General features: G+C 46.0%; 1 protein-coding gene across 6 annotated transcripts in view; it reads right to left on the reverse strand.

Moving 5' to 3' along the window:
• LRRC8D (leucine rich repeat containing 8 VRAC subunit D) overlaps positions 1-11287 on the reverse strand; it is a 122730-nt gene extending 111443 nt beyond the window's left edge. For 2 of the 6 annotated variants that reach the window (XM_084872316.1, XM_084872315.1), the window contains exon 1: positions 10740-11287. The gene's annotated coding sequence lies outside the window, so the exon portion shown is untranslated. Of the gene's footprint in view, positions 1-9924; positions 10717-10739 lie in introns of those variants that run through there. The other 4 variants (XM_084872310.1, XM_084872314.1, XM_084872312.1 and 1 more) reach the window with 4 other exon arrangements.
• Between the last annotated feature and the right edge of the window lie 2735 nt (positions 11288-14022).

The raw sequence follows: 14022 nt of genomic DNA on the forward strand, positions 1-14022 counted from the left end.
CCTATACAGTGCACCGGGCCTCTAGTACTCTACATATTTTCACTGGAAAATATTACTCCTCAGGCAAGACAACCCCTTCAAATGCAGCCACTCCAGACATAACATACCAAATGTAAAGGGCAGAAACTGTTACCATTACAAGTATGGGGCTTTCGGATTGGGAGAGGTAGAGGGGTGTGAGGGGGACATGAAATAATAAAATCAAGTTTTGATTTGTTTCAACTTAAAAATTGCTATTGTGCTTTTATTCAAATCCTATGCTTCCGTCTGCCTCGCTGCTAAAGGGCTCTCTGTCTCTAAGGACCAAAGCCCACAGGCTGTATCCAGCCCGCAAAGCTGTTCTGTTTGGTCTGCAGGAAGGATTTAAAGCGTTGAGTTAGCCAATCTTGTAAAATCAGATGTTTATGTCATAATTCAGATTCTGGGTTATAGTTAAAAAAATCAGAAGATCTGGTAAGACTGACCCACATTCCCACATGGAAACAACTGGCTGCTGAATAGATCTGCTAAAGGGACCTCTTTAGACAGGACCTGTTCAGCACAGGCCCACCCCATCCCCTCCTGATCACCCCACCCTGAGGCTGAGTGCCAGCTGCCACAGATCACCTTACCTTCTCTGCCCAGTTCCCATGAGACCCACTCTGGCAGTGTTTGGTATTTGCCTGAGACCCCAGGGGGCCATTAGCTAGTTTCCAATTCTACCTTTCTCTGTCTTTGGTTTGTATCAAAATTACAGACATAATTATAAAGTTTTTGCTTGGTACAGAATTTTCCAGGTACAAATAATTTATATGAAAAACAACTTAGAACTAAGCAAAAACAAAAATGTTCATAACAAAAAAACAACAACACCTGTAACAGAATGAATCCACATCAATGAAATGATTATAGTTGAGCATAACACATTTATAAATACAACAGACTATAAATATAAGATATATAGCTATGTGGCTATTTATTAATTCATTCTTTACGTAGAGGACATGAATGATTGTCTTGAATGCGTAACTTTGGTAGAGCATCTACTCAGCAAGCATTTGGACATAACCCCTAACAAATACTAGCCTATTAGCTATATCTTTATATGTTTATGTTCAGTAGTTACCGTAAGGATAAACCTAATTAGGAGGAGGGCGCTACTGGCATTCTACCACCAATTACTGTTAACAGAGAATAGGGCCAGAGAAAACACCGAAACAAGTAATTTAAAATTACCCTCTCAATTCTAGGGTGACCTTTCAAGTGGTTTTACAGGGCTGGTATTTTCTAAAACCAATGGGAGCTGACAAGAACACAAGCTTGAAGCCTGAAGACCTGTGTGCCACTGCAGTTCTCCTCTTCCCCACGTTTCAGATCTCATCTACAAGTGAAGGGCACAAACTACATGAGTTGTGAGGTCTCTTTACACCTCGAAGTCTAATTTTCTTATCCTTTTTAACAAAAATATTAATAGGTACTATAAAATGAATACACAGAAATCTAAAAGAAATGAGATTACAGATTAAAATTGATTTTGAAATAAATAAGACTAGTTTTAAAACCTACATTCTGTGCGGTTTTTTTGTTTGTTTTTTTGCAGATCACATAACCTCTCTTTCAATCCTCAATAACCTCATCTGTAAAGTGGGAATAAGCCCATCATCGTCCACTCAGGACTGTTTTGAGGACTAAGTTCTAGGGCATAGGTTTGGACAATCAGTAAATGTCTAATAAGTAGTCATTATTAATCTTGGGGTATTCCATAAATTGTTCAATTACATCTCGACCAGTTAAGTTTTAAATTAATTTTTATATCCGTTAACAAACTAATTTTAAAAGCTTATTCTGTAGAGTGCTATTGAAAGCGACATGGAGGCCATTTTCCAAAGAATTTGATTTCCAAACATTTCTCAGAGCTGGGCTGGGAACAATCAGTGGGAGGATTCTGCCTGATGGCTTTCCCACCCAAGGTGATGGGCATGAATGTGTCCTGTCTCCCTGTCTCCCAGCTTCTTGTGGTCAACATCCCTCAGGGAGAAGCACATTCCTTCTCTGCAGAATTCATTGCAGTGTTGATGATCTGTTGATGCTGAGATTTAGCAATGGGATTTATGGGTTGCTGGGGGAACGGAAGCCTTCTCTGGCAGTGTTCCTAACTATTACCAGCAAGCAGAGGAGGAAAGTCAAAACATTTTTAAGAAATGAAATGTTCATAATGGAGGCTAACATCGATATTAGTGAGCCTGCCCCAACAGCAGGTGTCAAGAGGAGGACACAGACATCCTGAACACCTCAGAGCAGGAGCAGTGGCCAGACTTGTGATTTCACTGACTAGTAAAACTCCAAAAGGAAGACTGTCATCAAATTCCCAGGTTTTAGGTGACTAAAGAATGACACCAAAAAGCAAACTATCACCACCTTTTCTTAAATGGAAAAAACAACATATTAACACCTCAAAGTACAAAGGACAACCCAAGATTATTTCTAAACGTCTCTTTATATGGAATAAACTTAGCACTAAAAACTGAAAAGCTTGCTGAACATTGTCTTGACTTTTATTTTTGCACAGTTTGGTGCCGTTGCCATCAGTGACTGCTCAAAAATGAACTGTGGCCTGGCCGGTGCGGCCTATGAACCAGGAGGTCACAGTTTGATTTCCGGTCAGGGCACATGCCCAGGTTGTAGGCTCGATCCCCCAGTGTGGGGTGTGCCAGGAGGCAGCCGATCCATGATTCTCTCTCATCACCGATGTTTCTATGTCTCTTTCCCTCTCTCTTCCTCTCTGAAATCAATAAAAAGCTTAAAAACAACAACAACAACAAAAAAACAAAACCTGTGTTGGCCCCATCATGGCATCCAGATCAGGATGCAGTGTCTCATGAGGCACCTAGGGCCACACTGTGGAGCATCTTCTGTCTTGGTCATCCCTTCCAAGGATACAGGTGTATCTTTGAAGCTCCTTGCTTGTCTTAATCACCAACTGAAAACTACAACTGTTTTGAAACCTTTTTAAAGGTGTCTCCAGCCGGTACCCAGCCTTTATGCACAACTCTGTAAGAGAGTGGTTTTCAGTTTTGGCTGCACATCGGAATCTATTGGGGGCGGGAAGAGCTCTTTTCAAACGGAAACCCCACTCCCAGGCATTCGGATTCAATAGGGCTGGGCTCATGTAACTTTAAAACACAGGTGTCCCTGGAACGACAGAGTGGTTAGAGGTGTCAGTCACTCCCCCAATCAAAAATCCACTTGTAACTTAAACTGGCTCACCACACTGGAGCATTCCCAACTTTGGATGGAAACGATGCATTCCCCACACTGATTGATTCTGATGCCAATCAGGGTCAAGAAAAACTGGTACCATATGATGACATGAGATTTGACTTTGAGTGGTGGGCACACAGTGCAATATACAGATTTTGTAACATAGAAACCCATGCCTGAAACCTATATGTTCATGTTGACCAATGTCACCCCAATAAATGTAATTAGAAAAAGAAAAGAGCCCTGACCGGTTTGGCTTAGTGGATAGAGCATCGGCCTTCGGACTCAAGGGTGCCAGGTTCAATTTCAGTCAAGGGCATGTACCTTGGTTACGGGCACATCCCCAGCAGGGGGTGTGCAGGAGGCAGCTGATTAATGTTTCTCATCAATGTTTCTAACTCTCTCTCCCTCTCTCTTCTTCTCTGTAAAAAAAAAAAAAAAAATCAATAAAAATATTTTTTTAAAAAGAAAGAAAAACTAGTACCATATTTTCCCATATAATAAAAGGCTAATATGCAAATCGACTGAATGGCAGAACAACTGGCCGATATGACATGCATTGACCACCAGGGGGCAGATGCTCAAACAGAAACTGCTTCTAGGTGGTCAGTGCACTCCCTCAGGGGGAGCACTGCTCATCCAGAAGCCAGGCTCGTGGTTGGCAAGCACAGCGGGGAGTGGGCCTAAGCCATCAGTGGGAATAAAAGAAGGCTCAGGCTGGGCTGAGGGACCCCCACCAAGTGCACAAATTTTGTGTACCAGGCCTCTAGTGTCTTATAAAGCTTTAAGGTATACCTCTTCATGCATCCTGGCGGAAGGCCAGCCATAGGTGGGACACCAGGAAATCAGTGGAGAACAACACAGATAGGAAGCAGGCAACTGAAATAGCACATAGGTAAATAATCCCGATTTCCTCTGTCCCTACCCTAGTGGTTTCAATAACATCTCCTTCTAGCCATCTTCTTTCCAGATGCTAGAAATCCTAATATTTTTACCAGAAAAGCAAATGGGCAAGGCCTATTCTCATGGAGCCTCCTAGAAGGGATTGTAGACTCTAGCCGAGTGTCCGCTTCCTGGGAACCATTACATAGGTCCTGCCAGGGCTGGTGTCTTTCCTAAAGCCAGGTCCCATGCTTTGAACAAAGCACAGTGGAAACTCAAGACTGCGTTTCCAAAATCTTTTTAATGAAGCTTAGCTTTCTCATCCTTTGTCACTGCAAGTGGCCCAACATCTTGAAAGTATTTGTGAAGCCTTTTCCTGGGTTTGCCCACCAAAACACCATCCTTGACAGTTCCATAATTTTCCCCTTAACACCTGACCTCATATTTGCCCACAAAGAAACTCACCTGCAAATTTGATTACTAACATATCCTAGTTATGGTTTCCTTGGAATAAATCCCCATTGGTTAGATATTTCATAATTCACAAGAGCTTACTGTCATCTGTAAACCTAGGAATTCCACTGTGGACTCCTTCTTTTGGAGCAATTATGTAAATAAGACCCGAGGGACCCCACTGTTTACACAGGTCTAAGCAGAAGGGAAATCTTTATCCTTAGAAATCTTTGTGTGTGGTCTTTAAGGTAGATGAAGTCAAATGCTTACTCTGTCACTACATGTGTAAGCTGTAGGTAATCACATCACCTCCTTGTGCCTCGATTTTCTCATCTATAAAACCCAAGTGTTGATCCCTCCCATCTATAAAATTATTTTTATTCAAAATGATACACTGCATCCTTAATCCCAAGGTGACTTAAACTCTGATTCAACCTCTGAAAGCATAAGAGAGCAATATCTATAAGTTTCCAAATAGTCTCCCCCCCAAAAAAAAGTCTCATATAGTCACAAAACACCCTTCTTCTTATAATAATATCCTTCATTGCCAGAGGATACAGACACAGCGCAGAGGTGAGAGTAGGCACACTGTACCATTTGGACAGACAACACATTGTACACACTGGCTATGAGATCTGGAATTCTGTTCTAGCACTCTCAACACTATTGGATGGCTGCCACCTGAACCAAGAAGTTTATTTAAATCTAGTTTGTTGGAGAAATCGAGAACATTTGAAGAACTTGGCAATGAGTCACCCAGGATTTCTGACCTGTCTGCTTCCAATGACATCTGAGAATGGCAATTTCCTAATATCTTCTCAGTGAAATCTGATAAGTATGAAATTTATAACAATGACAAGCTAAATCCTAGTTCTGAGAAATGGCCTGTTTCGAAGCCCAAATCCTCTCTCCTTCTCCAAACTAACTAAGTATTTTGGGCATACTAGCAAACCGAAAAGGAAAAAAAACAAAAAACCTTAGCCTGAGTGGGAACCAAATTCATGCATGGTTGTTGCCAGTACCAGTTATCCGGTTTGCTTCTTCACAAATTTCAACAGCCACTGATCTGGCAAGCTTCAGATGTGCATACAACATTAAAAATTCTCTTAACAGAATTACAAAAACCCCAGAGGATGGAGTACAGATTTCAGAAGCTTGCAACAGACTCAAATAATTTCAAAAGGGCACCTCAGGTGCAAACATGAGCAAGAACTAAATGCAATGGAGCATGACCACGAACACAGATTTCTCAGAAGCCCGTTAATTAAGGACTACCAACCCCTGGAATTCACTTCTATCACTCAGCACCCAGCTCTCAAATAGGACCGCAGTACCAAACTACTAGGCTTCATGCAGTATTAATATTAGTGACAACAAAGCTTTTGGCAAAGTCATCCTCTACCCTCTCTCATGATTAGAAGACAGAATCAAGATTTTAAAAATCTCAAAGGACCCAAAGACCAGACGACAATAAACAGGATAACATTGAACAGAAGAAAAAAACAAACAAAAGACTTCCACTCAACTTTACACACAAAAAATCTGCCCAGTGACTACAGGATGGATCAACTCCTACAACAAATATCTGGAGTGTTTACTGTCCGGAACCTACACGAGTCTGTGCTACACGCTACGTTTTATTTATTTATTTTTTTTAGGGCCGTGTTTTGACCTTAAGCTGCACTAAGTAGATGCTTATGCTTTGGTATCAGGAAACAGCTGTTCTACTGTACTGCTGGCTGACCAGATCCCCTCTCAATTACCATATTCAATTCCAGACAACCATTACTCTCCGAGAGACACTGACAGACTGAGAAGACACCTAGAAACCATGTCCCACCCAGGACTGTGAAAAGAGGTGGGACTATTTTGCATGGAAAAAAACTGATTAGGGGGAGGGAGACATCATACTGTCTTTGGGCACTGAAAGCCTTGTTCCTTGAAGCGCATAGTTCCAGAGGAATAGAATCAATGGATGGAAGTTTCAAGGAGGCAGTCCTCAGCTCAAATAATAAACATCTACAGTCCAAAGATATAATGGCATGCCTTCAAAAGTACAGCAGGACCTCGAATAACATCGTTTCATTTGAGGTCATTTTGTTACAACCCTGATGAGATGCCGTAGGAACTTTGAAATCTTGTTTATATCAATTAGCCTATGATAAAACAAGTGTCATTATACACTGAGTGGACAGATTATTATGATCTCTGAACTCATAATAATCTGACCACTCAGTTTGTGTGTGTGTGTGTGTGTGTATTAGAGGCCAAGTGCACGAATTCGCACATCGGTGGGGTTTGGCCAGCCTGGCCAGCGGGAGGGGACATGGGTGGTTGGCTGGTCTGCCTGCTGGTCAAACTTCTGGTCGAGGGAACAATTTGCATATCAGCCTTTTATTATATAGGATATATAGGAGTGGCCAGAGAGCATAATAATCTGGTCACTCAGTGTATATTGTCTTGCTTAGAGTTGCAGAACCTACTAAAGATGTTAAGTGAGGTCACTTAACATTTGAGTTCCCTGTTCCTTGGGGAGTTTAAACAGAGGCTGCCTAGCGAGTGTAATAATGTACTAATAAAGTTAGATCAGGATCTCCCTAGAATCCCAGTTCCCACTTACCCAACATTAGATATACTGACCTACTAGCTCACCTGCCATGATCTCAAGAATGCCCTTTGCTTCTTAGGATTTGCCTAGATCCTAATCACATCAGGCCTCCGCACAGCAGAGGTCTCCCAGATGGGCTTTCTAACCCGTTTCCCCCACGTCAAGAAGGCCTTTCCCTTCAAGACCTACTCTGAGATGCAACTTCACTTCACAGTGGCCTTTCTGTTCACTCTCTTGCACAGGATTTCTCAACCCTGAAACTACTGGCTATTTAGACAGGGTAATTCTCTGTTGTGGGGCAATAACCTGGGCACTGCAGGATGTTTAGCAGGATCCCTGGCCTCTACCCACTAGATGTCAGTAGCACCTGCCTCTCAGCTCTGACAAGCAAAAAACATCGCCAAATGTCTGCTGGAAGGCGAAACCACCCCTCGTGGAGAGCCACTCTTCTTGAGGCAAATGATTAACACCACTGTCTTGTGGCTCAAGTTTTCCACTAACTAGATTCTTTCTACCTTCCTTCATTAGTCATGTTCTCAGCTCCAGCCAGCAAACCTATTTACTATTTTTGACCTATGACAGATCTCAAAGCTTCCCCTAAGGGATGTTCCTTCCTGCTTCTCCCACACAAGCAGCACTTCCATCCGGCTCCAAACACCATTTCCACTTTCAGTATTCCTGGACCTTCTAGACCACATGTGTCAAACACAAGGCCCTCGGGCCAAATCCAGACCGCCAGGCCTTGCAATGTGGCCCGCACCGCGCTGTCATCACTGCACTCCGCTGTCAGTTTATGACATTGTCAGTTTATGACTGTTCAGTAAACCATTTGGCCCGCGATTTAGGCTGGATTTTAGATTTTGGACCCTTCTCTGATAGAGTTCGACACCCCTATTCTAGACAAAGGCAATGTTTCCTTCAGGTGGTAACCTCACGTGCCCCTCTTACCTGCCCTCTATTCGTTCAAGGATCCTCTCCCTCCTTGTTGAGGCATCGCAGCACCCACTCTGGTTCTCTGCTGCCTGCTGGTACTCAATATGGACTGCCATTTCTTAGATGTCAAAGAGCAGCTCCCATTATATGTGAAATCCCTTACCAAATACCATTTTAAGAACATATGATGAGTACAGTTTTTTAAAAATATATTTTTATTTATTTCAGAGAAGAAGGGAGAGGGAGAGAGAGACAGAAACATGAATGATGAGAGAGAATCATTGATTGGCTGCCTCCTGCACGCCCCCTACCCTCCTGCACGCCCCCTACAGGGGATCAAGCTCACAACCCGGACATGTGCCCTGACCAGGAATGAAACCACCATCTCTCCTCTCTCCTCGACGTTCAACCACTGAGCCAAGCCAGCCAGGCCATAAGTACAGTTTTGATGAAACTATTTTTTCATAGCCGCTGCCAATTTACCTACACTACTGAGACTGAACCAAGTCTAATTTCCAAAATACAGCTACCAAAAACAATTTAGCTATTGCAATATACCAAACACATCAAAATTTTCTAAAATTAATAATGAAAAAAAAAAAAAAAGCTCTGCACAATATAAATGTTAAGGAAAAAAGCCCAAGTTTTGACCAAGTTTTTGATGTTGTTGTTTATATAATTCTGGAAACCTTGGTGGGGAGAAAAAGATAGGAACATGGCTCAATACTTTTACTGTTTCAACATACACACTGGAGGAATGGTCACTTAGGGTCAGTTTTCTCTCCAGCCTTCTAAGGTGTTAAGTTTTAATCAAGGAAGTACATACACACCCACACTTCAATGCAAAATAGAAAAATCTAAGATGAAATGTTAAAATATATAAATAAACCATGTCAATTCATGATTGTGAATTTCCCCCCTCCAGCTCCATGGACTACCTAATCATCACTTTATGGGAGGCTCTCAAATAACCTAGCGAGACCAACCCCTCCAAATCAAACTTTGCCCGATTTGTATTTTAACTACCTCTCTCACCTCAGGATCTTTCCTGTCTTGCTCTTGCATTTTTAATGTCAAACGAAGAGGCCACAACTCTAATCCTGGCCTAGCTGATGGTGTTTGGTCAAGTGTTTATAAACTGTATAAATACAAATGTTCTTTGAAGACCCGGTTTACTGGTTATGGTCCAGGATTCTTCCCACAAGTCTGTAAGAACCAGAAGCCCCAGCAGCGTTAGCGGGGGAAGGCCTGAATCACAGTCATTCTTGGAACCTGGAAGTGCCCTTTGGTTGTTTATCAGGTAAACAGCGCTCACCATTTCTGCTGACAGGAATTCCCTACGGGTCCCAGACTCTTCCAACGCCCAGGGCGGAACACATAGTAGGTGCTCAATAAACGCTGACCGAATGGCATGGTATTACCAAAGCCGCTGAGGAAAGTTTCCAGATGGCCAGCTATCTCTTGACTACTGTGTCTCTTTCAAAGTTATGTCCTAATCGCTTTCCTTACCCAACAAGAACTATTTCTCAAACTCAAGAAGGAATCTGCAAAGCTGAAGGAGCCATGTATGAGAACAAGCGGTTCCTCCCGCCCCCCCGCCCCCCCACCCGGGGCTAGGACCTTCCCAACACCTCTTCCCTACATCTGTTTACCTCCTGAGATCCCACCCTCTCATCTCTGTGCTTTTTCTTTCGGAAAACCCTACCTTCCCACCTTGTGCCACAGCCCCCCCCAAACCTACCCCCCCCCCCCAAATGTGCACCGGGTAGGACGCCACACCCGACCTCCCCTCTCCACCAGGGACCTACCTTCCTTCCCTAGACCTGTAGCAGCTTTTCTCCACCGCGGCTGGCTTTTTAAGACACCAAAAACCTTATTTCTTCATCCGTAAGAGATACTCCAAGGAAAGGACCCCGGAAAGAGGAAGGCCCCTCGGTACCCTCCAGAAAGAGGAGGTGACGGTTCTCTGGGCAACCATCCCCCGGCCCTACTCCTCTTCCAGCCCCCAGACAGGATCCCAGCCCCGGTCCCGCTCCCGAGTGCCCACGCCGCCGAACAAGCTGGAAGCGGATCTTACCGGTACCCAACCCGGAGCCGCCGCTGCGGGCTGGGTGCACCTGCGCGCCTCCGGCTCCCTCCGCCCCGCGCCGGGGGCGGGGCGCGGCCTCACGTCCCGGCCCACCCGGCGGCGCGGGGAGCAGTGGGAGGCGTTCCCGGGGAAGTTCAAGGGCTCACCTTTCGGCGTACCGGGCCCGCCAGGCCAGACCCGAACCCCCACCTCCGGGAGGACTCCGCGGAGCCGCACCCGGGTGTCCCCGCCCTTCCGACTGGGCGGAGGGAGGCGCAGGAGCGCGCGCCCGGAGGGGCCGGAGGAAGGCGGCACGGCCTCCCCGCCCGCAGGGCCCGCCGCCCAGGCGCCCGCCGCTACCACAGCCCAAAGCGGAGCAACCTCCCGGGCCCGCGGGGCCAGAGGCGGGAGCCCAGCCCGGCCCCACTCGCCGCCCGCTACGCCCCCTTCCTCCCCCTCCGCTCCGGCCGCGGCGTCGGGGGCAGGACGCCTGCGCGCTCGGGCGCGGCTCCCACCTGCGCGGCCCGGCCCGGCCCGGGAGAGGGGCGCACCCACCTTGGGGGACAGACGGCCCGGGCAGCTCGGCCGCCGAGCCCGGCTTAGGCGGAGGCGGGCGGCGGCGGCATCACCTGCGGCGGCCGCTGCACCGGGACGCGGCGGGGGCGCGCGGCGCCCTGGACCCGACTCCCGCGGCCCCGCCCGCGGCGGCCACCTGGAAGCGCGGCGGAGGAGCCCGGGCACCCCGGGCGGCGGCGGCGGCGGCGAGCGGAGCAGCAGCACATGACTCTGTAACGGGGGGAATCAGACAAAGCGTAACATGGACTCCGGGTCCGTGCGGGCGCCGCTGCTCCGGGGCCAACCGCGGCCGGCGAGCGCCGCCACTGGCTCGGCCGCAGCCAATGGGGCGGGCGCGGGCCTCCATGTGATTGCGGGCGCTGGCCCCGGGGCTCCGGCGCGCCTTCCGAGGGTCCGCCGCTTCCGCAGCCCGGCCGGTGGGCTGGCGGGGCTGGGGGTGCGGCCAGGCTGGAGCCCGGGGTCGGGGACGGGCTGTGAGAGGACGCCAGACGCCGAGCAGGTGCACGGGCCGGGCGGGCGCCTCCGGCAGCCGGGTCCATGCCGCAGAGACTGTGCAGAAGCCCACCTGGGCAGACCGGGCTCCAGCTGCCGCTGTCATGGGGGGGGGGGGGGGCGAGAAAAGGTCAGGAACCTTCGCCCTTCCCATTCCTAGGTCTAAACCGCCCATATTCAGACTTGGGGAGAAATGCAATGAAATAGGGGGGAAATTTGCATAAAAATCCAGTAAGCGGCTTCCAACCCTAAGGAGAAAGTACTTACCTAGGATCTGGGGCACACACAACTTGGTCTTGGCGTGAATAGCTTGCCAGCCTCGTTTGTTCTGTCCCTTCTAATAAAGATATATTGGAGAGTCAAGTTCTTGTCATCCGAGTCTCCTCTTTTCCCCCCTCCATACCTTTTCTGCCAAAAAACGTCTTGTATCTGAAGCAGGCAGATGAAGAAAGGTTGACCTCTGCGAAGAGGTGTTTTCCAACCTGATGGTTTTCCCTCTTGTTTTTGTTTTGAGGTCAAAGTACACATATTTGCAGTCTTTTTGTGTGTGTGAGTGGGAGGAGCAGGGGTCAAGAAATAAAGTGGGGGGGGGGGGAGCTAGGGGGAGGAATTGTTAGTTTTTAACAAGACAAATGGTTCCAGCCCAGTACGCTATAGCTCGTCTAACCTGAATCGACGCATTTCTGTGAACATTGGGAAGTCTCACCTCTCTTCTACCAAAATGTCTCCCCCATGTCAGTGAATGTTCAATCAACATTAATTCAGCACCTAAAATGTTCCTAAGCATTCTACACCAAATGTGAACAGGTCCTGGGGAAGGTGTGAGTTCAGAGATGGCGAGCCACTAAAGAGAGTGGTGTTCTAGAGTTTCAGGAACACCTAGAAGGGGGTGGTAGAACTGACTGGTCCTGAGCCCTTGTTCCCCAGGCGCTGGAAGTAAAGGAGGCAGTCCTGGCCGGCAGGAAGATGAACAGAGAGGGCCGAGCACACTCCAGGGACTGGGCTAGACCAGTTACAAGATGACACTAGATGTTGAGCCCTCCTGACCTCTTGCTTTCTCACGTTCCTTTGCCCTGTCCCTCGTGCCAGCAGCCTCTCCTGTTCCACACGCCCAGCCAAGGAGGTGTGTGGGCAGGAGCTGTGTGGTCAGCGATCTAATCACAGCACAGATTTGCTGAACTGTGAGGTTAGAGCAGTTTGAAAACTACCATCTAGTGGTGTGATATTTTGATTCAAAACACCTCGCTATTAGAATTAATTTGGAATATTTTGCTGTCACTAAAAACACTTTGTCCCGTGTTTTGGTCCTCCGTGGGTTTTAAACTATGGTTCTAGATGTGAGAGAAATGTGTTTTTAAGATGGCTATAAATTGAGAAAAGGGAAAGTAACACTCAGGAAACAGTCAAATGTGGACACAGAGTTATTCTCATCCACTATGACTGTAGGTATAAATTGGATAAACTCCTTTGGAGGGCAATTTGGCAGTTTTTAATAAAATAATATGTGTGTTTCTTTGACCAGGCAATTTGACATCTAGGAATTTATACTTTGAACACATTTATGCCAAATTTATGTACAAAAACGTGTACACGTATATTTTTGCAGCACTGTTTATAATAGTGAAAACACATGTAAAAGTAATAAAATTTCAGTTGGGAAACTAGGTAAGCAAATTATGCTAGATTTGTAGAAGAAAAACCATAAAAAGCTGTTAATAAAAATAAGAGATCTATTTGTACCAACATGGAAGAATGTCTAAAATCTGCAAGTAAAAAAAGCAAGTTGAAGAACAATATGAATTTTATGATACAATTTTTATTTATATTTCATGTTATTAAATGTATGCTTGTAAGATATTTAGAAGTACTAGTATACATAACAAGTAGATAACTGGTTATGTCTGGATGTGGGATTACCACATTCTGGCTGTTCACTTCCTGTTGCAAAATTCTGTATGTTTGAATTGCTTTTTATATTGAGCACCTATTAGAAAAATAATAAACAAGGATTTTAAAGGTGAAATTGGTAAGAGCTCTACCAATGACAAAGTAATGAAAGATCACTGATGGTCTAGGATCTAGTGGACGGCAAACTCATTAGTCAACAGAGCCAAATGTCAACAGAACAACGATTGAAATTTCTTTTGAGAGCCACATTTTTTAAACTTAAACTTCTTCTATCGCCATTTCTTCAAAATAGATTCGCCCAGGCTGTGGTGTTTTGTGGAAGAGCCACACTCAAGGGGCCAAAGAGCCACATGTGGCTCAAGAGCCGCAGTTTGCCGGCCACAGGTCTAGGATATAAAAAGCTGTCAGCTTCTCCTACTCCCCAAGGAAGACAAATGGGAAGGAGGCAGCAAAGGACAATAACTGATTTGACATTGAATTCAAAATTTAAAATATGATTTTTTAAAAAGGATTCTGAAGTTACACTAGACATGCCTACAGAAATGAGGTGGCAGAAACACAATAATGTGTCTAGGAAGTTCTACTCAACAAAACCTTACAGAGCACGTACTGTCCCTTACTGAGTTGCTATGCTCAGGAAGGGCAACTGTTCCAGCACATGGTAACTCTGTATCACACGAATAATAAAATAGCTACAGTGCTGATCAGGGGCCAGGCACTTCTTTCCTATATGTTACATAGATTCACTTTCAGACTTCATCACAGCCCTGGGCAATAGATACAATCACTATCCTTGTTTTTTAGACAGGAAATGAAGGCATGGAGAGGTTATAGAAGTAGCTCAAAATCACCCAGCCTTTAA

This window comes from Pipistrellus hanaki, assembly GCF_964339955.1.
Source record: "Pipistrellus hanaki genome assembly, chromosome: 2".
Taxonomy (NCBI): Eukaryota; Metazoa; Chordata; class Mammalia; order Chiroptera; family Vespertilionidae; genus Pipistrellus; species Pipistrellus hanaki.